At 33.3% G+C, this 25,613-nt stretch overlaps 1 protein-coding gene and 1 long non-coding RNA gene across 4 annotated transcripts in view; both read right to left on the bottom strand.

Annotated features, from left to right (window-relative positions):
• Positions 1–25,613, bottom strand: part of CAMKMT (calmodulin-lysine N-methyltransferase) — a 316,021-nt gene that overhangs the window by 224,394 nt on the left and 66,014 nt on the right. The gene's annotated exons all lie outside the window — the stretch shown is intronic.
• On the bottom strand, positions 9,774–22,203 carry LOC116668968. Its single transcript, XR_004326297.1, has 2 exons — positions 16,537–22,203; positions 9,774–15,774 (listed from the first exon to the last, which is right to left on the bottom strand). It is a non-coding gene; the product is annotated as an uncharacterized LOC116668968 (long non-coding RNA).

Below are 25,613 nucleotides of genomic sequence, written 5' to 3'. Positions count from 1 at the left end.
CAATTACTGAAAACAATTCCAAGTAATCATAGTATCTGACTCATCAAAAGCTTTTTCATTCAGCAAAATAATTTTACTTACAAAAAGTAAAATCAACTTTAATATTAGGGAATATCTTGTTAAACAGCAATATAAATTCCTTGAAGGACATAAACCATGTTACTAAAATACTTCATAAAATTTACAAACTAGAGCTAGGTGATCACCTTTATGTTAACAATTACGTCAGAAACTAAGAAATTGAGATCAATTTTAACAAAAGTTTCTAAAAAAAGAATTGCAAAAAAAAAATTCATTTTGTAATATCTTGGTGTGTATCTGGCTGAAATATTTTTAAAGAGAGAATACAATGCTAACAGATAACCAAAAGAGCCTTGCTGTAAAGTGATGGATTTTGGCTATGCCGTTAGCTATTTTAAATATGCCAAAAACAACAGCAAGGACAAAAGAAATATATTTATACATAATTAAATTATCAATATGCCATCAAAAATAGATTTCATGTGAACATATAAATTAAGAGTATTCAAAAATAATTTGTACTCTTGCTCCTAGTAACTGCTTTAAAAAACAACATGGATTTGTTAAGCAGCAGACAATAGATAGACAATAAGAGCATGGAAGGTTCCTAGCAAACATTTTTCTTTTATAATTCTGTTTCCTTTCATACCCATCAAATGCAATGTGAAGATATATGTAACACTCAACATTCTTTATGAAAAACACCATTCTGAACATACAGGTGAATGAATGTTTTGATATGTGGAATGATAGATACAGGCATATATCTTTTAACTTGTATAATCCAAATGTTTCATACTTCATAAAGCTACAGTTCCTTTATCTATAAGAAATGTACACATGCACATCTGTATATGATATATATAATGTATATAAATATGTATGTTTTAATTTTAGTTTGATAATGTATTACTTCTTAGAAGTACGTTAATTCCAAAAACTAAGATTCAATAGCACTTAAAAGGTGTCTAATTAATAAAAACAAGTCAGCTTCAAAAGAGTGAGAGTTTAACTTCTTCCTTTCAAGATATATTAGATTCTCATATATTGAAGTTAATTTACTATTCTGTTATCTCAAATGATAAAGAGAACCTAGTCTTTCCTAAATTTAAAAGAAAGATAAGGAGTTCCCAGATTTTGGTATTAATTTAAATAAATTATGGTTTTAAAGTTACTGGATAATGTATTTGAACAATAAGGCAAAGGTTAATAAATTTCTGAATAAACATTTCAGGTAAACTTAACTGTTTTAACCTGAACCAAAACACTAGTTTCATTTAGGATTTTGCAACACTCTGAATTAAATAACTGACAAGGAAAAAAATTTTAAATAAATCACTTTGGACATTAAAATGAAATGAGTAACAAACTTTATACCTAGTGCAGAGTTAATCTTGGAGGTCTGTGTGTGTGTGTCACAGCTATACTGATAATGACTCTGCAGCTTCTCAGAGGCAAGAGGTGATTGAATCACTCTAAGAGTGCTTACTTACTTCCTCAGTTCTGAGTCCACTAGTGGGAAACCACGGTATTTATTAAAGACAGTTACAAAATCACTTTATAGGTGCTACAATTTGGTTCAAAGCCTCCTAGAAGTTGAATGGCAATGTTAAACCATTAACCACTCAGCTCCTGAACATGAGGAAAATCATGCTTGTATAGCAACCAGAATTTCCTTCCCAAGACTGCATCGGCAGTAAAAATCAATCATGGATTATTCTTGTAATTAATGGGGAAAAGGGAAAAGGAAAAAAATGTTTCTATCTTGTTTTTCTCTCTGATTACCTAGAGATTTATACTTCATAAAGTAACACCATAAAATTATGGCTGTGAACAACACTTGTTTGGGGACATGATTTAAAATATAAAATGGAACTTGAAAGAAAGAAAGGCCACTTAAACCTTAAAAGAGACACTAAAAACTAAAGGTAATTTTCTCATGTATCACATTTCAAAGAAGAGTCCTTACAGGATAAAGATCACATGAGTTCATGACAGCTTTATTCTTAGACCCGCAAATCAAGCCATTGTTGTGCTCTGAAACTACGGGAACTGGTGCCACCTATAGGATGTGAACGATAATGACAGTGCCTTACTCAGCAGTACCCTCTATTGGGGACGGAAAAGTGCTGAAATGTGTAAGCACTTTTCTTAACAGCAGGTGGCCTCACTTTTGCTACAGATTTACCTCAAAGACGTTGGTTTAAAAGCTTTTTCATGTTTTGTAAAATAAACTCCAACTTCTGCCTGAATCTAAAGTTGCTAGGTGATTGGAGATAGGAAAAAATACAGTCTTGAACTGGGCAAATTCACTTCCATAAACAGTTTCACAAAGTGTAGCCCCGTTGCTAATCTGATGTCACTTGGTGCCAAGCTGTACCAACAAGGCCACAAAAGAGAGAGGCATTCTGCTGTAACTCACTGCAAAGGGACAAGATTAAGGAAAGTGTTTATAGAGTGTAAAATGCAAGTTACCACAATTAGTCCCATTTTCCTAGAATTTATTATACTTTGTAATGAAATAACCACAAAGCTGACAGTTTCTTGTGGCATTCTTGGGTAATTTTAAGCAAATTTACACATTGTTTACTACTGAGAATTCAAAAACTCAAACCTTCATGTGCAATAACATATACAAAAAAGGCCAACACAATTTCTCTTGGAAAAGAAAATCAATTAATTTTCCTATGTTTTTATCATAATCATCAAATGACAAAACAAAGGCTTTTCTTTTGTTTTATGTTGTCCATACTAATTCATTAAAATAGCCAATGCCTTTACTATTGTTAAAGATTGGAGAACATTTTAAGTGTTCAAAAATAAAAGGTGTTATAACCAAGGGCAGAAGTAAAGAATTTTGTTTGACATATTCAAGAGCCAAAATAAAGTAGGCTTATAAAGCAAAGAAAATCTTCTAACAAAAAAACATTCAGACAGAGTCAAGTAGCACTCGCAGTATGAAAATAAATAAATATCACCCACTATATTGCTATCGACATGCCATCAACTGACAATTTTGAATTCAACAGCAAGATACTGCAAATACTAAACTCTAACCTTCCATCTGTAATTACAGCAAATGCCAAGAAAAAAATATAGACCTCAGGACAAAACACGGAAACAAAACAATACTATGAAAAACTAAAGAAAATTATTATAGAAATGTTGAATATTCCTGAAATTTTAGGTGAATATTGAAAAGTTTGGCCGACGCTCCAGATGTTTATCATGTTTCTGTAGAAAAAAAGCTTGTGATTTGTTAATGAGTATCATTCTGACCTTTGGTCACAAAACCACAGATTCCCACAAAACACAGATTCACATATTAATACACTGGCTCTTAATTTTACACTCATATAATTTATACATGCCATATAATTAATTAACTCTACGGTATATATAAATTCTTTAAGGCCACTGAAATAAATTGTCACTGCAGCTCACATACACCATGTTTGCCATTTAAGTCTCTACACAGAAGAATCATCCCCCTCTTTGTGTGACATAGCTTGCTAATGCCGTGAGTTCTCACGCTAACATCTTCCACCTGGGATGAGGCTAGCCCACACCTCCCCATCATAAACATGCTGATTGTCCTGAATTTAGACCTATCACCTTAATTTTTTCTTTATGTGTTTCTACATGTCTGGCCACCATCTTCTTAAAATGACTATTCTGTGCTACTGACAAAAGCCCTGGCTGTCTTTCAAACCCTTCATAGTTGAGAAGTGGCAGCTAGGTAAGCAGAGAATAGAAGAAACTGTAAGTGATCAATCAATGTACTAGTAAAACTGAATTCCAGATAACTGGGATTTACATCTATACTTTCAAGTTTTAATGTTTTTTTCCAGCTATCTACACAAGTTATTTTTGAATTATTTATTCAATCATTTGTTTCAACTTTAATTTTTTTTTAAATTTTCCCAGAGAGGGTAAGTATAGTTTTAGAATAGTTTTTATTTGTAACAGGGTTAAACAAATTTTTCTGATATATTTGAATGTAAACACAATCATTGTACTGAAACTAATATACCAGCTCTTACAAATATCCACTGGTTCTCAGGATGGATATATGTGTATACCCTGATCCTAGGCTTTTCCAAACTTTATAATGGCATTGTGGGTTGGTCTGCTATAAAATGATCTGCTTTATTAGGTCAAATCTCCAATTTCCTATTAACTCAATAATGAACTGTATTAAACTGGACTTTTATTGCGTGTTTTTAAAAAGACTGATTAGATATGCAGACGGGCAGAACTGTATGAGGTACTTACATTTTCAAAAAGTTTTTCAAATTTCATTTACACGTTATTTTTATTTTCCTAAATTCTCTGTATCCTTACTACAAATACTTTCTCAGAGTCTATGACCCAAAGCAATTGCTGATGTAACTGTGTAAAAACTTTATTACTTCAATAATGTCAGTTGGATAATAATAATAGCTATGATATAGTTTGTACCTACCATTTGTCATGTGCTAGGGGCTTTTTACTCAAAAGCATTGATCCTTAGACCAGTTCTATGAAATCTTGTTTCCATTTTACAGATGAAGAAACTGAAAGACAGGGAAATTACATGACTTGCCCAAGGCCACCAGGCCTATAGATTACAAATATTTTTTTAAAAATTATTTTGTTGGTGTTGGGGGGGTGATAATTAGGTTATTTATTTATTTATTTATTTAAATGGAGGTGCTGGGGATTGAACCCAGGACCTCCTGCATGCACTCTACCACTGAGCTATCCCCTCCCCCTAGATTACAAAGTAAGTGCTCCTTCCATAAGCAACTATGGATATAATTTAATTCAATTGAAAACAAAAATTATTTGAGTAACTGCTACATGAAACACATGATGCTAATGCAATTTTTTTACAAGACAGTTTATTTTACAAAGCTGGGTCACTCAAAATTCTTAAAAATGCATAAAACATCATAAAAACCTAAATGTAAAAAGATTTAAAATTTCATTTATATTCTTGATATACATTATCACACAGCAATCTCAGAGCAAAAAAAAGGGATTCATCAGCTTTGTAGCTGATGCTACAAAGTCATTATTTATTTCATTTTAAGAACATATTACAATATGCAAACCCATAAAGGGACCCCATATTGATAATGAGTGGGATCATTTGAATTTGCAATGTTCTTGATCTTGAAGGAATTAATAACCTCCTACCTCATTTTTTTCAACAACATACTTTTACCACTTTTGCAGTGTCTTCATTTTGAAAGCACTTGGAATAAACAGTTTAAAAACTGTAATTTTCTTTGTAGGTGCAGTATTAAATTGCAATATCAACTCAAGCACCAAAGAACAGTAGTGCTACCCTGAGGAAAAAGGCATTTTAGATGTCTTAAATATATTAAGAGGAAGGCTTTTTAAAAAATCAAGTAAAGGCATCTCATTCTTTTTTTTAAAGTGATTAATCCTGTTTTACACAAAAAAATCAAGTGCAATAATATTTCAGTCATACGTTACATAATAAGAAACAAAAGAAAAGGTTTTGAAGGATATCCTAAAGCTTTGGTTCTAAGGGACATAGGTAGGTGAGCAGATGGTTCTTGGCAAGTGCAGTCAGACTATTTCCCCTTCAGAAATTCCTAAATGATGATTCATTTTGATTTGAAGGGTACTGTTGATATGCCTACCATATGCCTCTAGTAAATCAAAATGAAAATGAGATCATGTATGAGGCTTTTTGAATGAAATTTTCCTTTAAAATAGTGGGTTATTCAACAAGCTTCTCCCCTTTGGGGGCCATCCTCACAACATACACTGGATATTGCTAGCTCTGCTTTGGGGACACCAGTTGATTCTTTCCAAAAATTCTACCCACTCCTACCTATGTTTACAAACTCCTACTTTAAAAATAAGGCCAGTCTTATATTCCTCTATTCAAGATAACAAGTTCCTATGATTTACTAAGACTTTCTTTTTATTTTTGTTAAGTTTTCATTTATCTCCTTTAAAAATTTAAATCAGATATTAATACAATTTATTAAATGTTCAATGGGATATAAAAGAACATGATGGATACTAAACTAATGTCACATGCTATACAGAAAGATTATATTTAGGCTCTCTCAACTATATATTTTTTGGTAAATACTAGAATCAAGTTTGTTCAAATAATAGTAATAATAATTTTCCTGAATCACACCTATCACTCAGGTCTTATTATTCTTGTGCCTAGGCAGTGTTGTTTATAAGTATTCAGTTTACATATTGAGGTATTAAGTAAGGCAAAATTACTAGCTTGAGGAGCTTATATTCTAGCAATATAAGAGAGCAAACGTGGGCTTTCCAATAGAAAGTGTTTCAGTGAATCTACAGCGGTGTCAATGCAATTGACAGAGATAATATAAATGCTATTTGGAATACAGAGGAATAGCACTTCGTCTAGGGGGGTGAGGAAGATCAGGAAAGACACCCAGCAGAGCTGTTTGCTGAATTTGAATCTGAAGCAGTCACTGCTTTAGAGATTTGAGATACAGCTGGGTTGACATATAGGAATTAAATAGTAACAAAAGATGTTGACCTGGTTATATAAATGTATATTTTTAAATTATTCTAGCACATGACTAGTTTTTTTTTTCTCTAAATGTTTGTTTTGTACTCTTAATTTCTATTAGGTTCAAGAGATATTTTATAATTCCGAAGACCTATGATGTTTATTGTGATGCTCATATATCATGTATGATGTGACGAAACTAATGGAGTTCCAAAACAATCATTCTTTTACCATGTGCTGCTAGTAGGCAGATAACCTGTGCTAGAGCTCATGTAATTGCTGCTTGATAGTATTCAATTTGGATGGTGCTTGACAGATAATCTCTAAATGGAACAATTGGTTTCAGTTTGCTGGTTGAAAGGCAGTTGAAAGGAAGGGCACAGATAAATGATGGGTACCCCATTAACAAAAAATCAGCCATAGAGGACTATGATTCTAGCAAGTTTACTACCTCTGTGGGTAGTTAGATTTTCTCATAAACTGTTTTAGCTTTTGTCATTTAGGTTTCTACCACATAGTTTACTTATCCCACATTAAAGTGTAAACTCCCCAGGGATAAAGGGTTGCTTTTATATTTTGTAACCTCAGAGTATCTATTTAAAAATTCGACACAGAGTAAAATCATGGGATGGAAATATTTCATTGTCCAAAATGTTATTTCCTATTAAATGGAATTTGTTGTATATAACTTAAATTTTCTCCAGATAATTTTTTTCTCTAAATCTATTTTTCTTTTTCCTTATATTTATTTTTTATTTTTATTTTTTATCGAAGTATAGTTGATGTACAATATGTAAGTTACAGGTGTACAGTATAGTGATTCTCAATTTTTAAAGCCTCTAATTTCACATTGTAAAATTTAATGTTTTACAGAATTATTTCTAAAATGTACTAAACATAGTGCTCTTTATAAAAAAACAAGTACTGTATTAACCCATCACTATGATCCTTCTCCAACAATAAAACTGTTTGTTTAGATCTAATTTGTTAGTGATTCAATGTTTAATTTTTAAAACAGATTAAAATCTATTAATAAGGTTTCAATTATATAAATTATTTGATTTCTTAATACGAGGGCTATACGTTTTCTTAAAGTGAAATGGAAAGCAAATGCCCACAAAAACATACTTTGGCCAATGAGAATCCATGTCCCTGGTTTTCTTTTTAGTAATGATTGATAGGAGGATGTACCACACTGCAGTTCAATTTCCCCAATAGAAATATTCCTTCTGCCCCCCTCCTCCAAATCCAAGAGGAACTGAAAGAAACATGATAGAGCTATCCATTCGGACACACTGTATTCAAAAAGTGAAGGCTAAATCAGCTGCTCCCCAACTTTCCTCTCCTCTAGTTCATTCTTCATGATGGTAACTGAAAAGGTCTGGTCACATTATCAATCTTAGCAGAAGTAGGAAGGAAACGTGCTCAGATTTAAAAGCAGCTAGGAAAAATACAACTTGATGATTATGGAAGGAGGTAATAAGTGTATATAAATAAATATCTTATTATTTGACTCCATCATTTATCTCATCAACACATAACTTGTTTTGTCTGGAGAATCGAAGTCTGTCAAAAGCCAAATTTCAAAAGGCTGTTTTCTGACCTGCATTATTTCAAAAAAGCAATCTCTTCTTTCTTATACCTGCCTGCCCCCTCTACCAATGGTGGCCTCTACATGAAGGAACCATGTCTTACTTTTCTGTATCCTCAGGGTCTGGCTTACATTATCACCTCTAAATATTTGTTAAAGTGAAAGAGAAGACATGGAATATTTGTGTTATAAATTATTTGGATAGTATATTTTAGTGCAAAGAGTGTTTTGAAGGCTGATACACAAGTTCAAACCCTGGACAAGTTATTAGATTGAGCCCCCTGACAATAGAAGTAATAGCTACCATTTATTAAATGTCTACTATGGTATATACTTTATATACATTATCTCATTTAATCTTCACAACAAGAAATAATAACCATTCAAATGAACTTCAAAAGTGAATTCCATGTACTGGTTAAAATAGGGTTGTTTATTTTATTATTCAGGGAAAAATCATAAAGAATTCCTTTGAAAATCTTCACAATTCCTTGAAGTAAGGTGCTATTTTTAATCTTCTTTTTACCTATGAGAAAGCCAAGACTGAGACAGCAGTGATCTGATCAGTCACACAGCTAGTCAGTAGTTAACGTTTACTCCATCTAATTACTCAACTCCGAAGTCCATGTTATTTCTAATATGTCAATTTATTTTCCTAATGCCTACAAAATGGGGATAATAGTATCTACTACACAGGGTTATTGTAAAGTTTACTTCTAAAAGAAATATGTAAAAACACAATGGCTACCCACAGAGTAAACATTTTATACAGATTAGCTTTCTTACTTCATCACCCAACTGATCCCCTTGTTTTGAGGGTCTATAATACCTAACAAATACTCAAATACCTACTCTTTCTCTATACACACACACACACACACACATATACACACACACATATATATATCTATACATGTACATAAAATAAATACATATTTATGCATATATATATATATATATATATATATATATCCCTTATTTAAATCCTGTCTTCCTTTGTGTTTCATTGATTTCTTTTCTGTGGGGTGACATGTTTCAATTCATTTCTCATTTTCTTGTGTGCATCTTTTATAGGTAATTTCTTTGTGGTTCCCATGGGGATTACATATACCATTTTTAATAACAATTTATTTTAGACAACTTAACTTTAATCACATACAAAAACCCTACTTCCCCTTTACATCTCCCTCCACTATATGTTATTGATGTCACAAATTAATCTTTTTATATTTTGTATCCATCCACAAGTTTTTATAGTTTATACTTTTATCCTTCAAATTCTATATTTAAAAGTGATTTACATACCTATTACAGTATAAAAGGATTCTCTATTTGTCTATATATTTACCTTTATCAAAGAGCTTTACATAGTCACATGCTTTTTTGTGGCTGTCTAATGTTCTTTCATTTCAACTTGAAGGCTCCTTTTAGAAATTTTTGCAAGGCAGGCCTAGTGGTAATGAACAACCTCAGCTTTGTTTATCTCTATCATTTTTGAGAAACAGTTTTGCCAGATATAGTATTCTTGGTTAACTTTTTTTCTTTCCACACTTCAAATACATTGTCCTACTCCTTTCTAACCTGTAAGGTTTCTGCTGAGAAATCTGTTGATAATCTTACGGGATCTCCCTTGTACATGACAAGTGGTTTTTTGTTTGTTTGTTTGTTTTGGTGCTGTTTTCAAGATTCTCTGTCTTTGATTTTTGACAGTTTAATTATGTGTCTCAGTGTTGGTCTCTTTGAGTTCATCTTAGTTGAGGTCTTTAAGCCTTCCTGAATTTAGGTGTCTAATTTCTTCTTCAGATTTGGAAAGTTTTCAGTCATTATTTATTAGATAAGCACTCTGCCCCAGTCTTCCTCCCTCACTCCCTCTCTCTTTCTCTCCCTCTCGCTCTCCTGAGACTCCCTTAATGAAGTTATTGGTGTATTTGATGGTGTTCCATAAGTCTCTTAAGCTTTCTTCACACTTCTTTATTATTGTTTATTTTTGGTCCTCTAACTTAACAATTTCAAATGACCGGTCTTCAAGTTCACTGTTCTTTCTTCTGTTTGATCAGATCTGCTCTTGATTCCCCTCTAGTGAAATTTTTAGTTCAGTTATTGTATTCTTCAGCTCTAGAATTCTGTTAGGTACTTTTTACAGTTTTTACTTCTTTGTTGGCATTCTCATTTTGTTCATGCATTGTTTTCCTGACTTCATTTAGTTATCTGTGTTCTCTTGTAGCACACTGGACTTCTTTAAGATATTTTGAATTCTTTGTCAGGTAATTCATAGAACTCCATTTCTTTACAGTTAATTTCTGGATATTTCATTGTTTCCTTTGATTTGGGCCACTTCGGTCATGTTTCCCTGTTTATTCCTGTGCTTTTTGTTGTGATTTATGCATTTGCAAAAACAATCACCTCTCTCAGTCTTTATGGACTGGCTTTCTACAGAAAATAGTATCATCAGTCAGCTCAGCTACAGAGTCTGGGGGCCTCTCAAACTTTTTGTGGAGATGTGTCTTCTCTGGGTTTGTGTGTGTAATTTCCCAGTTAGAGAAGTTTGCCATTTTCCTTTTTAGGAGTCTGTAGTCTCTTGCTTCCTCTGGAGTATGTCTATGATACTACAGGTTCTCTGGCATTGTAACAAGTCACTCACCTCTCTTTTGTACTCTGTGGCTGCCAGGCATCCAAGATATGCCAGTTCAATCAGTGCTTAGATTCAGGTGCGATATAAACTAGTTACTGAGGCAGTCCCCCAAAAGCTAGAACTTGGATGTACATTCCACTCTTCTCTTTCCCTCCAAAAAAGAGAAGCTAGAAGAGAAGTTGGGCTTTTCCTTCTGACCATGATCTATGTCAGCTTGAGGGAAGGGCTGACATGGTTGAAATGAAACAGCTTTTCTTACTCATTTCAATATAGCTATTCTTGGCTTTGAGTTTGCCTGTGGCACTGCAACCTCTTAACTGGTTTCTGGAGTTCTCATAAAGGCTTTCTGGACAGTATATTGTGTTAAACCAGTGTCTCTGTGAACACTGAGGTCTGGGACTTCCTATTCTGCCATCTTGCTGATGTCATTCTATGCCATAAGTTTTGAAGTAGTTTGTTATGCAAATTCAGGAACAAGAATAACAACTCAAATGATTGGAAAGATATTAACTTAAGGACTGGTGGCATTAATCAAGAATGTGAACATTATAATATGACATTCAACCAGACATTGAGTCCTTCCTGGCAGAGGAGAATAACACCCTCTATGGAGAAGGAATGAAAGAAGGAAAGAAGGGGGGGGTAGGGGAGAAGAGGGGAGGCAGGGAGAGGAGAGGAGAGGGAGGAAGGGAAGGAGGAAGGAAGGAAGGAAAAACTTGAAACATTGCAAGCTTCTAGATCTATTAATTTACAGGGAATACAGAAGATAGAAGTTTATGTTAAATGACAACCTGGACATGTAATAGGCAAAACTCAGAGTCTATAGGAAAATCCACAGGACAAGTAACTCAGTTTCTTCAACAAACTTCAAGCAGGAGAAAAATAAAAGAAGATAGGAAACAAACATATAAAAATTAAGTGACTTAAAGCATTCTCTAAAAATATCTGATATCTAAATTATATTTCTATTTACTCATATAATATTCCTCTTGCACACAGACATTCCTTAAGCAATAAATACAAGGATTTTATACAATGATACACAAAATCTTTGATCCAGCAACAATTTATATGTGTGTATACATGTCTGTGTGTTTGTGTGTCCACTGCAGTTTTCTTTGCAATAGCAAAAATAAAAGGAAGAAATAAATTTAGGTCTATTATTAGGTATCCAATTAAAGATCCAAAAATAATTATGATGCTCATATAATGTTCATTGCCATGAAAAAATCCAAAATCAATTGTTTACTGGAAAAATGCAGGTGACCCAATGATACGTAAAATATAAACAGATTTATTTGAAATACATAAGTGCCTAAATTGACAGAGTTATCTGAAAGAATAATTACCAAAATATTAACACAGAATTAATAAGTTTAAATGATGAAATCATGAATCATTTTGAGTAATGAGAATATGATTTATTTTTACTTTATTAGTTATCCAAATATTTATTGGGCAACCACTAAAGCCCAGGTTCAGTGCTAAGTGCAAGGACAGAGTTGAACAAAATAGACACATTCCTTGACCTCCTAGAATTTACATTTTAATATAGCAACACATTTTCAGCTAAAAAAATTTCTTCACATTGACACAGAGTAATAGTGATTAAGAACATTGACTCTGGAGCCAAACTATCCAGGTTTTAATCCCACCTCACCCATTTACTAGCTAAATAACTTGGCAAGTTATTTAACATTCTTTGCCTTAGTTTCCTTACCTGGGAATAACATCTCCTCTTAAAGTTTTTTAAATAACTTAGTAAGTGAGTAAAGTGCTTTGCAGAGAGTTGGCATATATATTAAGCATTTGGGGGAAAATCACACATACAGAATTTTATTAGGTTTTTCTTAGACATATCAGTCTGGATTACAATAAGGTACACAAAAGTACTTAATTTATACCTATGACCTTTACATTAAAAAAAAATTTGAGACAGTCTGGAAACTCTGGGTTGAAAAAACATCATCATATTTAATATCTGAGTCTATTATTTGGCAGAAACATGATTTGAGTAGACTCCCAGGTGGAAAAGATTCCTCTTAAGAACCCATCATTCTCTGAAATTATGTCTTTGTTAATTTGTTTGCTGTGTTTCCTCTATAAAAAAAAAAAGTAAGCTCAAAGAGGACAACCACACCACCAGTGCCCAAGACAATGCCTGAAACAAATGTTTTTTAAATGAATGAACAAAAAGAGCTCCAACATCACAAGAATGTCAATAGAATTTGAGTAAATATCCTCAAGTAGATATTATAGAACGTTAAATATTATATGAAAATAACTTTTTGAGGGGAAGATATAGCTCAAGAAGTAGAGTGCATGCTTAAAATGTACGAGGTCCTGAGTTCAATTCCCAGTACCCCCTCTAAACATAAATAAACCTAACTACCTTCCCCCAGTAATAAAAATAAATTTTTTTAAAAACTATTATGCTATAGCTATACTGTACTATACCTTATTATATATGAAAATAGTTATTTATATTTATATAAAATAAATAAAATTTTATAAAAGTTTTTATAAAATAAATAAAAGTTATATAAAATAAGAGTTAAATATAGGACTGTTCTCCATAGCTGTAGTGTATTCAGATAAAAAAGGAATGAGTAAAAGGAGTAAGAGTGGTGTGAGTGAGTAGAAGCCCCCTCTTTTTTATAACACCAGAGTCCTCTTAGCAGTTGTGCTGCATAAAAGTAAATAGTGTTTCTGGATTCTTTCCATTCTGATGTTGTTCATTGTAAACTGAACAAATTATGAAACAAATTAGCTCATTTTCTCTTCTTTTGGAGAAAAAGAAATGATCAAGTTTCTGTCATTTTGGTCATAGTATTAATCTACACGTACTATTTCAAAGCTCATGCATTAAAAGAAATCTGACTGACCACAGGCAGCAAGTTTTAGTGTTTGAACCAAATCACTAAGAATAGCTCACAAATTTTTTAAGAACTTTTTTTACATTTCCAAGCCCCAAGATCCTCATTACCAAACCCGCATAACTGTGCCTACAGTTTAATTCCAAAGAAATAACACAGAAAATCTTTCAATTATGCTCTTTTCTTTTGAAACAAGTTATTTACATTTTTATGGAAATTATTTGCTGTGATTCAAGATTAACAACATAATGGAAGTAGTCACAGCTGTTTGTTTTCCCCTCTTACGTTATCTATAGGTGGAAAAATGAGAAGCTTTGATTATGCAAATTAAAACAGAATCTATTATCTTCTTCCTGATCTATGTCCTGATCATAGAGGGTTTTTAAGCAATGTTAGTTTCGCACATTAGGACTCACAGCTAGTTAACTACTGCTGCTAACCAATGGGCTATATTTGCAGACTCTATCAGTTTGACCCAGCTTCCAGAGCTTAATGGTCCTCCAGGCTAAAAGAGAAAGCTGATCCATCAGGCTTGCATTAGCATAGAATCACACTCGAAGCTTATTGATGTGTGTTCAGCATAACTACCATCCCCAGAATCCAGCTCAGTCCATTATTTTCATTTTATCTCAAGTCATTTGTATGGTTGTCTGCCCCAGTTAAAGCTCCAGCAAGACTGGTACTTAAATGAATTTGTGAGAAAGGAGACAAATGCCCCCTGAACTTTCAGCGCTTTGCTATCAAGGCTTGCTAACATAAAATATACTGGTACTCTTAGGTCCACTTAGTGAGCATATCAAGAATAGCCTATTGCAGGGGAGAAAAAAGTCACTTAGTATCCTATTAGCCAACAAGGAGTGTGATGATTAAATGATTTTTTTGACTGTAATTTTAAAGCACTGCTCTGATTTCTGCTGAAAGCTATTTATAAAAAAATAAATTTCTTAACAGCTACATCTTTGCTGTTTAAATATCTTTCTCTTTAAAATACAGAACACACACTAAAATAAATGTTCCCAATAATAATACATTTCATCACCTAGGGAAATGTTACATTTAACGGTAACAAGAAAAACAACAATCTATAACAACCAGGCATTTAATGTGCACAAAACCCCATAATAAGGAGAGATTTAATGTGTGCATAAACCCTGTAATGGGTTTGTATATAATCAGGCATTTGAGGTATACATAAAATCACTTTAATTGTAAATCTTTAAAATGAAAATAAAGTGCTTCCATAGCTGTTTTGAATATACAATAACCACTGAAATTCTAAAGCTGGTCTTCAAAACTATTTTTTATAAATTTATATACTGCTTACAACTATAATTCTGAGGAAATCTGAAAAGGTTACTACTCCCAAACCCATTTTTTTTTTTTATTTAGAAGTAATCTAAGGACTACAAAGGTGAAGTGACTAGCCCAGATCCCACAGCGAGTTAGTGTAACTAAAATTCAAAAAGTTGGTGGTAAATTTTCAATTTGCTTATCTGTCACTTAAAATTCAGCGCTATTTTTGCCTCATTATTTGTCTTATTACTATACTTGGGAAGTTAAAATCTAATCTGAGAGTCTTGTCATCCCAGCTAGTCATTCTCTTTATGTCCATCACTACGGCCTTTGGAAGCCCTATACTAGTAAAACTGGGGTAAAAAGGAAAACAAACGTTTAAAATAATTTAATCTATCAAATATTGCTAAAGTCGTCTTCATCTGCAGTCTCCTTTCATCGACTTCTCTCATGTCCCTCAGAGAGATTAGTAAGAAAACAGAAAGTGAACTTTTGTTAACTGCTAAAGCACTATGAAAAAGCTGGTTGTTAGGTTTAAAAAAATTCTAATACATGCAAAATGATCATCTAAAATTTCTTTTTTTTTTAATAACAAAAGTTATAATCTCATAGTTTCCATGGGTGACGAGTTTCGGAATGGTTGGACCCTCTACTCGGATCTTAAAAGGCTACATACAACCAAGGTGTCTACTGGATTGCAGCTCTCACCTGGGGCTCAGAGTCTTTTTTCAAACTCATTGAAGTTGTTGGCAGAATACAGTTCCTTGTGGATGTAGAGCTGATGGAGGTTGTGTCTTCCACGCCAGCAGGAGCCTAAAACTTCTTTCTAAATGCTGTTTTAATTCTGAGAAACACAGTTAAGACTAAAGACCATAATCCAATGAAAGTAAACCTTTTTGTCTTAAATATAATGGTGGACTGGTTAAAAAAAAAAAAGAAGCTAACATTTATTGAGGATCTATTTTGTGTCAAACATTATTTCACTTACATTTTCTCATTTAATCCTCTGAAATACACCACATGGCTCGGTTTGATTACTCCCAATTTATAGAGTCTCAGGAAGTGACCCAGGCACTGGCTAAAGGTCATGAAGCTACTAGGTCCTCATGCTGGTCTCCAAACCCAGATAAAACTGGCTCCAAAATGGTGCATGCTCTTCTTTATACCCTTGTGCATGCTGCTTTCAAGAAAAGCTTGGGGTTTCGAGAAAGTCTTGGGGTTCACTGTTAGTTTCCAGACTGTGTGATCGTTCCACAAGTTACAGAGGAACTAGCTATCTCAAATTGTAAAATACGGAATTTCTGTCTTGAGAAGAAAATTTTCAAGAGGAAAACATTTACTGAGACTTTCTAATCCATCTTTGGTTTCTCTTGTTTATTTCTGTTATCAAATACTCTTACACACTAGGTCCTTTTAAGAAATATGACTTAAGGCAAGTTGACATTCACAGAAGGAGCACTTGGCCTACCTTGGCTTTCATCTGTTGGCCTTTCAGAAAGTGATAAATTTACAAAAGGAAAACTGTCTTCATTTTTTAAGCATACAAAAATACATCAAATATATTTGTTTGTTTGTAAAAAAAAAAAAAAAGACTCTGGAAGGATACAAAAGAAACTGGTCATCGCAGTTGCCTCCAGGAAGCGGAACTGGGTTGAAAAAGGACAAGGATGGCAAGGAAACTTTTCACAGTATATACTCTTTTGGACACTTTGAACTTTGAATCATATGAGTGTACTACCTACTCAAAACATACCTACATACGTACACACCTCCAAACATAAATAAATCACTTTCATCTGTCTATGATGAATGTTAATCAGTATCACTGCAGCTGCAACCTAAAGCAATAACTATCTTACGAATTCTGTATTTCACTAAGTATTTTAAATAGAATTTATTCTAACAATACAGCATAGACGCTTGCTTGAATGAGTTATAGATAGTATCCCAGACACTAGCTTTACATAAAACATACTTGGGCTGGAGAAAGAGAAGTCTTAAAATAGAAAAAATAGGATAACTGATTACTGATCTCTCAGAGAAGGAAAAGAAAAACATGTAGCTTGAGGACTTCAGCTCCAATTGTAGTCAAGATCATGAAGGTAAGGACAGGTAGGCTGCCTCAGCCAAAAATATTTTTTCTTCTGAGCCCCTTCTCCCTAAGCATGTTTACCACTAAACCAAAAAAAAAAAAAAAGAAGAAGAAGAAGAAGAAGAAGAAGTTGTTACTGGTGATATTTCTTTCATTTTCTCTCCTAGTTGCTTTCCCCTAAAAGAGAGAGGGATGACATACAGAAAAGGTAAAACTGGCTATAGTTAAATCTTTTCATTCTAAAGTCTTTTTTGCTTCTTCTTTCACAAGAATGTACAAAGTTTAATAAATTTGAGAATTATAGGGTAAGAGGGCTTGATGGTCCAAGAAAGATCTAAACCTACAGTAAATAGTTAAATATCAACTGATAACCTATTCTTTACAATTACATAGATTCTGTTAATTCTCTTAGTAGAAGACTGGAATGTTTCCCAACCTTATTAAAGAGTCAGGATGCTTCTAATTCTATCAAACCTAAAATTCTTACATTTAAGTTCTCCAACAATAGTGAAAATTTATTTTCACACATACACAAATATCCTTTCATTCAAGTTGAACTTATCAAGCATCTAATATGTACTAGCAATATATAAGGATTCATGTTCATCTGACTTTCACTGAACAAATGCTTGAATTATAGAAGCTACGATTTAGGTTACAAAGATAGGCAGCATATAGCATGTCCTTTACTCTCAAGGAGTTTACTAGAAGGTTAGAAGATATGATTTTAACATTTTATAAATCCCACCCCATGCTACTTAATATTTATGGTTGATAAATATTAATCAAATTAAACTGAGTTCTTACTTTGACTTTCTGTTTTCAAAGTTAGAATTCCTGATACCTTTAACCTTCAATTAAAGACCCAAGTCTTTAACAAGGACCATTCCAGCTATAACAGATTCTGAAATTATTTCTTTAAATTATACAAATGTAAGTGTAAGTAGAAAATGAACCTTAAAACAAGAACATGTACTAAGCTCTTTCTAAATGCCAGACATTATTCTAAGATCCTTATAACCAACCTGGAAGTTAGATGTGATTTTTGTCATTTTAAGGAAACTGTGGCACAAAGTAGTTACATGAATTTGGTCAAACTTACACAGCTAGTAAGTGATAACAGTCAAGCCCAGGCAGTCAGGGTCCAGATAGAATGTTTCTTAACTATCACACAATATTGATTATCAAGACACTAGAGTCTACTATAAAAACATTTCAACGGGTTTGTTTCATTGGACCATATCCCATTAAATTCTTCCAGCTGCAATGAATGATAATTGGGTTGGAAACCTTCTCAGTATCTTGCAAACCACTGCCAAATCATATTTTTCTCAAGCCCTCCATAGTGTATAAAGGGTACACTATTTCTTCTCCCTTTCTTGCACTGCCCAGAGCTGAAAGTACAGCTCAAAAGGTGAGAAGACAGAAAAATAAAGCCAGATTTTAACATGGAAAGTATTTATTGGAATTACCAGTAACTTTCTTCATCCTGCCCATCTTCAGAGCTAAGCATCCTTCTAAAAAATAGATGTCTGGGCTTGGTTTTGGCAACAACAGTCCTGCTTTCACATTGCCAGTCATTTCCTCCCCATGAATAACAACACCATACATAATAAATTATTTTATTATTTCAATATCTGAGTACCTGGGTGCCTTTTCAAATTATTCTGCCATCAAGAAAGTGAAAATATCCTTCAGGTACTTGAGCTAGCACCCCATGATGCCACAGAGAAGCAGGACTAATGTGATAATGCCCTTCTGCCTCATACAAGTTCCTCTATTGATGGGTAAACCTAGATTTCAAGAGGGTCACTTCACAACAAAATCAAGAGCTCAAAGTTCAGGATATAAACGGAAGGCACTATTGCTAGAAATAAGCTAGATCCTGTTAGATGAACAATGTCCTCTCTAGGTTTAAATAAAATGTTTATTGAGGTGCACCAATCCTTTCATGTCAAGAAATTCTTTTGATTCACTGATATGATACAATTCTAAAGAGTACAGTAGTGACCTAACACGAAAGCCTCTCCAAAAATGCTTGACTTGGAGACAGATTCATTGCTACATTATGTTCAGGGGCCATTACGCTTTTCAAGAGATAAGTAAAATAGGGAAATAGATCAGGAATAGAAAAGTCTCCTGGCTATTAAATATGATTTGCTGTTTTCCTAATTTCAGGCATAGTCTGAAGTAAAGATAGCACTCAGGTGCTAGCCTCTTGGGGACTCAAAGGAGGGTCCCTGGAAGCATGGAAGGGTCATGAAGATCCATGCATGGAGGTTTCTGGCAAGATATTCAGAAGGGATGACTCTGACAATTTTTTAAATTTCCACCACTGCCTCAGACTTAAGTTGTTTTATTGAATTGGGCCAGAAACGATTGGCCCATTTAGGTCAAGTATTCAATTTAATTTAACTCACTCAAATTTAACTGAATAATGTATAGCTTGTTTCTTGTTTTTTGGGTTTTTTTTTTTTCAGGCTACATTTACACAAATCCTCAGTGTTGAACCTAAGATTGCTATCTGAAAAGCCCTAAAAATTAGCTACACTTAGGAAAAATAGCAACTAACAAATTTTGCTGTCAACAGGAAAACATGAAATAATTCACTTTGATTTACCCTCTTCTTTTTTATGGTATGAGTTGAAAATATACCTGTTTTATTTAAGAACCGTAGAACAAGTTTCTCCAACTTTTTCAAAAGTTGTCAAAATCAGATGTTACCAGTCCCCTTATCCCTGGTAAAAGAAGTTCTCTAAAATATACAGTCAGGCAGATAATTTCCTTCTTTCCCTCCATGCTATTCTATCTAATACTAACTTCCATTAAGACCACACTGCCTGAAGCTTTATGTACATTTCCAAGACTCCCTTATTTCTAAAAAGCTGCTTCTTTTAAACTCTGAAAGACTAAAAAGCAGCATTGAAAAACACCTTTTATAGTCACTCTTATAGTCATTTGACTAGACTGAATATTTCACCCATGGCAGGAGAGAAAAAAAAGGAAATCTGATTTTAAACCTACGTTCTAGAGATGATGTCTCAGCAGTTCATTAAAATATGCATTAAAGGCTGATTCCTTATTCTAACAGTAACATCTGCCCCCAAAATGGACAACACAATTATCTTTTTAATAAAAATGTATGCTTTATAAACTACATGATACACCAAACTGAATCCATTCTCTATACTAAAGATGACAAAAATTATCCCACTAGCTGAATTTCATTGCCACGCTGTCAACCTGAATTTCTTCTGTTTAAAAATAGCTGTTCATTACATTCAGTAATGGTCTGTCAAAGCACTACAATACTGAACCTGTATCATACACAGAAGCAATTGGGCAATGTGTGTTATTATGTTTAGATTACTTGCATTCTTTACAAGTCCCCTGGGCTAATTTTAAATGAGATGGTTCATCTGAACTAAATCAAAATCTGTTTTGTTTTACCTTAAAGCTAATACGTATTTTCCATGTATGACTCACTAGTGTAAGCATTAATAGTAGGTAAGACAAAAAATTCACTGAATATATATGTGAGGATAAGTAAATACACACAGATGTGTGTTTATGGGTTTGTATGTGGTTTTGCTCCCTATAGTCATATCTATTTTTAATAATAGATGATTGAATTACAACACAGGGCACACCAAATTAGATAATATTGCCAATATGTGAGCAAGCATTGTCGTCTCCATGAATACATGATAGGTTGTTAACTGGAAACATCACTCCTGCAGCATATAGTCTTTGATATTTTAGCATAGCGAATCAATTAGGCATCTTTTTAACTAGCTAATGTACAATAATTCACCACATAATTTAGTATGAGATATTGTGAACAACTATAAAAAAGCACATAACACCCACAGCTGATCCATTCTTCCACAGCATGATATCATAACCCCAAAAGCATGCAATAACAGCTACAGGATATCAAAGAGATGGTAACTAAACTGATCACAGATGACTTGTAAATATATCTAATGAATGCAAGGACCAGGTTAATGTTTTTTTTTTCCACAAGTCTTTATCTTCATTGATAAACAGAAGCTACTACTTGAGTCACGTAAGAAGAGAGAATACTCATGACATTAAAAATTAATTTTACTTTAAAAAAAGTCACTTCTAGACTCCTACATTGGAAAATAAAAGGTATAATGACTTACAAACTCATAGACCCCATTGTTGGTGAAGATAAAATAAACATCAATATTTCAGCAAGATTAAACTTTGTAAGCCAAGTTTACCAAAAAAAGAGATTTCAGGGCAGGAACAATAGTAAATTTTAAGTGTGTTAAAATAAAGGGGGGCATACACACTACACATATTACATTTCAAGATTGCTTCTAGGAGTCAATAATACGTCAGGCACTTGTGCAACAAACAGTTGAATGAAAGCAAGAAGAAAAACACCCAAAAGATGCAGCTGTTGTATTTATTTACTGTAAGGATAAGATATTCCCTCTAAAATAATAATCAGCACTATGCCTAGTTAAAAGCTTGATAAGCATGATTTACCAATATTCTTCACACTCCAAGGCACATTGGAAATAACTAGGAAGAAAATTTACTCTATATTAAACTGAATCAGGTCCTCATACACATCTATATTTTATTCCTAAAACACTCCAAATATTTCACTTTATCATGGTCACTTTAACAACATGGGTAGTGAGTCCAGCTAAAATCTATTTTTGATGTACATGCCTTGATTCAGTTAAAAATGCCCGAATTAGCTTTTCAACCACCAACCAAATATGAATGGGACACAGAGAACAGATTTACAATTAAGAATCAGTTTTATGTTTTACTGATTAAATATGTGATATTAGTAATACATAAATTATATTGTATGTGCATTGCATTGTTTTGCTGTAAAGCAAAAGAAAATTAAAATATACTTTTTCAAAAATGAAATGTTATTTTGGCTGTTTGGCTATGGCATTCAATCAAAATAGAAAGCTTTTCCAAAAATTTTATTATTAAAAATTTCAAATATATAGCAAATGTGAAAAAATTTTACAGAGAAGACCCATATACCCTCCACCTCGATGTTATCATTAACATTTTACCATGCTTATATTATTATATATCTACCTGAAACAGAATTTTTTTTTTTTACCATTTTTTTGGTTGGAGGGGATAGGTTTATTTATTTACTTATTTTTTAATGGAGATACTGGAGATTGAACCCAGGACCTCATGCATGCTAGGCATGCATTCTACCACTGAACTATACCCTCCTCCTAAAACAGAAACAGAAATTTTTAATGAAAGATAAACATACTTCATAAGAATAAATTAAACAATAGCAAAAAGAGTACAATGCTTTAATGAATAGTGAACTTATGAGGATAACAGCTACTGCTTTTGATTGCAGCTAAATTCTCATAAATGATCATCTCCATTTTTTAAAACTATGACTTTGCTTTGTCTTAACAGAGACAACCAAATCTCAATTAATTCTGTGTTACATTTTGACTGATTATTATATCTTAATATGAAAGGCAAGATATGACAGTAACAGTGGAACATATTTTATCACTTGGAAAGAATAAGGACCTCCAGGAAATAAAAATCTTTTGTTTGTTTTTGAGTTACAAAATGAGAATTAGGGTAATGATTTTTCTAATCACTAATGTATCAGAAACTAAAACTATTCTAATTCAACACTGTGTCTAGCATAATACGTGTATGTTATGAAAAACAACTATTCTATTTCAAATCTCTATTTCAACAAAAGAATACCACCCATGGTCCTCTCTCTAGGAACTAAATGTGTTTCTTTTGCTACAATAAAATTATCTTTTCATTAACACACATAAGATTCCAGCAGATGTAGAGAGTTTACATCCCTTCTGCCTTTAACTTATTTTATTTAAATGGGAAATAAATTTTAAAATTTGAGTCACGAACAATACCACCTTGGCCTCTAACTTTCATTTTCTCAGATGAACACTTGCAAAGAATGTTCAGAACCACTTCCTCAAATCCTTTGATTGGGTACTTCCTGCAAGACTTCAACAGGTCAGAGAGCACAGGGATTGAAAAACAGTAGGTAAAGCACATTTTTAATGCTCAAATAATCGTTTATAAATTAAAGACTTAAGTGGGAGAAAACTCCCTAAATCACAAAGCTATTATTTAAATAATTGTTAAACAGTAGTACTAAAGCTAGAACACTGTGATTTTGTTTTATTGAAATATTTTTCATACCCTAAATTATTCTGGGCTCCACCTAGAAATAGTGAACTGAGCTTTTTATTCCTCTCTTCTCAAATGATAAAAAAGTGTATGCTAATCAAAAGTGAATAAGCTTTTCAATATTTATTCGCCAAAGTTGAAAATAACTTTAATTTCAATATTTGGTTTTGAAACTACACATGAACATGCATGGGTAAAAGTGTATCTTAGAAATATGTTAGTGTATACAAGATATTCTTAATCACCACAAACTATGTTTAAGCAAGTTTGGAATGCTTCATACCGCCTTTTAACATTTTTATTTGTTGATGAACCAACAATGTTTGGCATAATTAACGCTAAGATCTCCAAAACTCAATGACTGAAAATAATTGCTTCTCGTTTCTTTCCTGAGTACTCTGAAGCCCAACCTAAAGATTTAGAGCTGACTGGACAAATATAAAGGATGTCAAAAACAGTGACCGCTGACATGCCATTCAAGGCACATGGAAGAGAGTTCAGGCTTGAATGCCTCTAAACTGCTCATTGGTAAGATCAGCTATCAGTGAGACGCAGTGTAAGTCAGCATTATTCACTGAGCCTGCTATGACCTTAAAATCATTGCTCCTGGGGCATGTTCATCCACCAATTAGTTTATATGCTCACTGGAAATCCACTGCTCAGTAAATGCACTGGTCTCTCATTCCACAGTGTTGATGAAGTGTGTGTGATGGCTTTCTCTTCACAACTTGACCCCGAAAGCTGACCCATCTCAAGCTGAAGCATTCAAATCACTTGAGCACCCCTTAGTTATCAAGGATTTTGATACTTTTCTTAAAAACTACCATCGATTTGACAAACACAAGTGTTATGGTGACTATGGGATGACATATGTAAAGTAAAGTAAAAATGAGGACTGAATCTTCCCATTTTATTCATAGAAGTGTTATGTCAGATATTTGTTAGTACTGTTGAAAGAAAAAATTTCCTTGCTGTTTTTAAACCATTATTATTAGCACAAATATGCCATTCCTCTTTTCTGAAATTTTAAAAATTTTCTACTTTGGGGCAGAGTCGAGTCCAATGAATAAATGAAGGCATATTTGGAAAATAATTTCAAGATAACATAATACGACATGATAAAAGGTTGGATCTAGAAATAAGAAAAAAGAAAAAAGATGCCCAAGCTTTCTGAATTTTGAGGTATTAAAACTGAAGGTAGAGCAAAAATTCAATATTGAGAAGAGAACCAGTGGCGGGTTATATAAAAATGTCCTGGACATACCGCAAACAGTTAAAAGCTGAGGGCTGGGAAGGATAACAGCACAGAGACTGTTAGTTGAAATAACATGCCTGGGTTTATTTTCAATCTGAGGCTAGAGCTCAGGGACAAAACTGTCCTGATTCTTCCTCGTCAGGTTTTCACAGGAGGAGAAAATGTTCCCCTACTCTTTCCACAAAGGAAGAAGGAAACTAAGGGGTCAGCCTTGAACTCATTTTCAATCTGCTTCTTGGAAAATGATCCAATTGAGGTGTTCTGTTTTTTTTTTTTTTCCTTCAGACAACTTTATTAAGATATAATTTGCATACATGAAAGTTCACCCATTCAAAGCACACAACTCAATGGTTTTTCATATATTAAGAGTTATATAACCATCACCACAATCAATTTTAGGATATTTTTATTACCCCAAAAAGAAACTCCATATCATTTGGCACACACTCCCTAGTCCCTTGCCAGAGGCAACTACTAATCTATTTTCTGTCTCTATGGATTTGGCTGTTCTGGATAGTTCATATAAATGGTATCATCATATATATGGGCTTTTGTGACTGGCTTCTTGCACTTAGTGTACTGTTTTTGAGGTTCATCCAGTTCATAGCAGGTATCAGTAAGTCATTCATTTTTACTGCTGAAAAATATTCCATTGAATAAATGTACTGCATTTTGTTTATCCATTTATGATGGAGTTTTATAGCAATATAAAATAATGCCTGAGAACAGTAGTTTATAGCATATGCTTATACATAACAATTAGTGGGAAATCTCTTTACAGATGTGAATTACATGTTAACATTAGTTATATGTGCATTCTCAGTTGGGTGGGCTTGACTGACTTACAGAATTAGTAACACTGATTTATAAGATACAATACATAAAATTGCTAAACTCCAATAACACCAAGAATTAATACTTCTGAAATGTTAGTGAAAATATTCACAGAGCAATACTCAATCAGTTCAAGTGACTATAAAGCCCAAGGAAATTCTCACACAGCACCACTCACTGTGGCAGAGAGTTGAAGGTAACCTAGGGGAGTGGACAGGCAAAGAGTGGCAGATGTTTATGAAACACCACGCATTCACCAGGTGCAACAACAACTGGGTGAGCATGCAGCAATGTG

The sequence above is a fragment of the Camelus ferus genome, chromosome 15 (assembly GCF_009834535.1).
Source record: "Camelus ferus isolate YT-003-E chromosome 15, BCGSAC_Cfer_1.0, whole genome shotgun sequence".
NCBI classification, from domain to species: Eukaryota; Metazoa; Chordata; class Mammalia; order Artiodactyla; family Camelidae; genus Camelus; species Camelus ferus.
The sequence above is the reverse complement of the archived record's forward strand: the minus strand, read 5'-3'. Positions and strand labels throughout refer to the sequence as shown.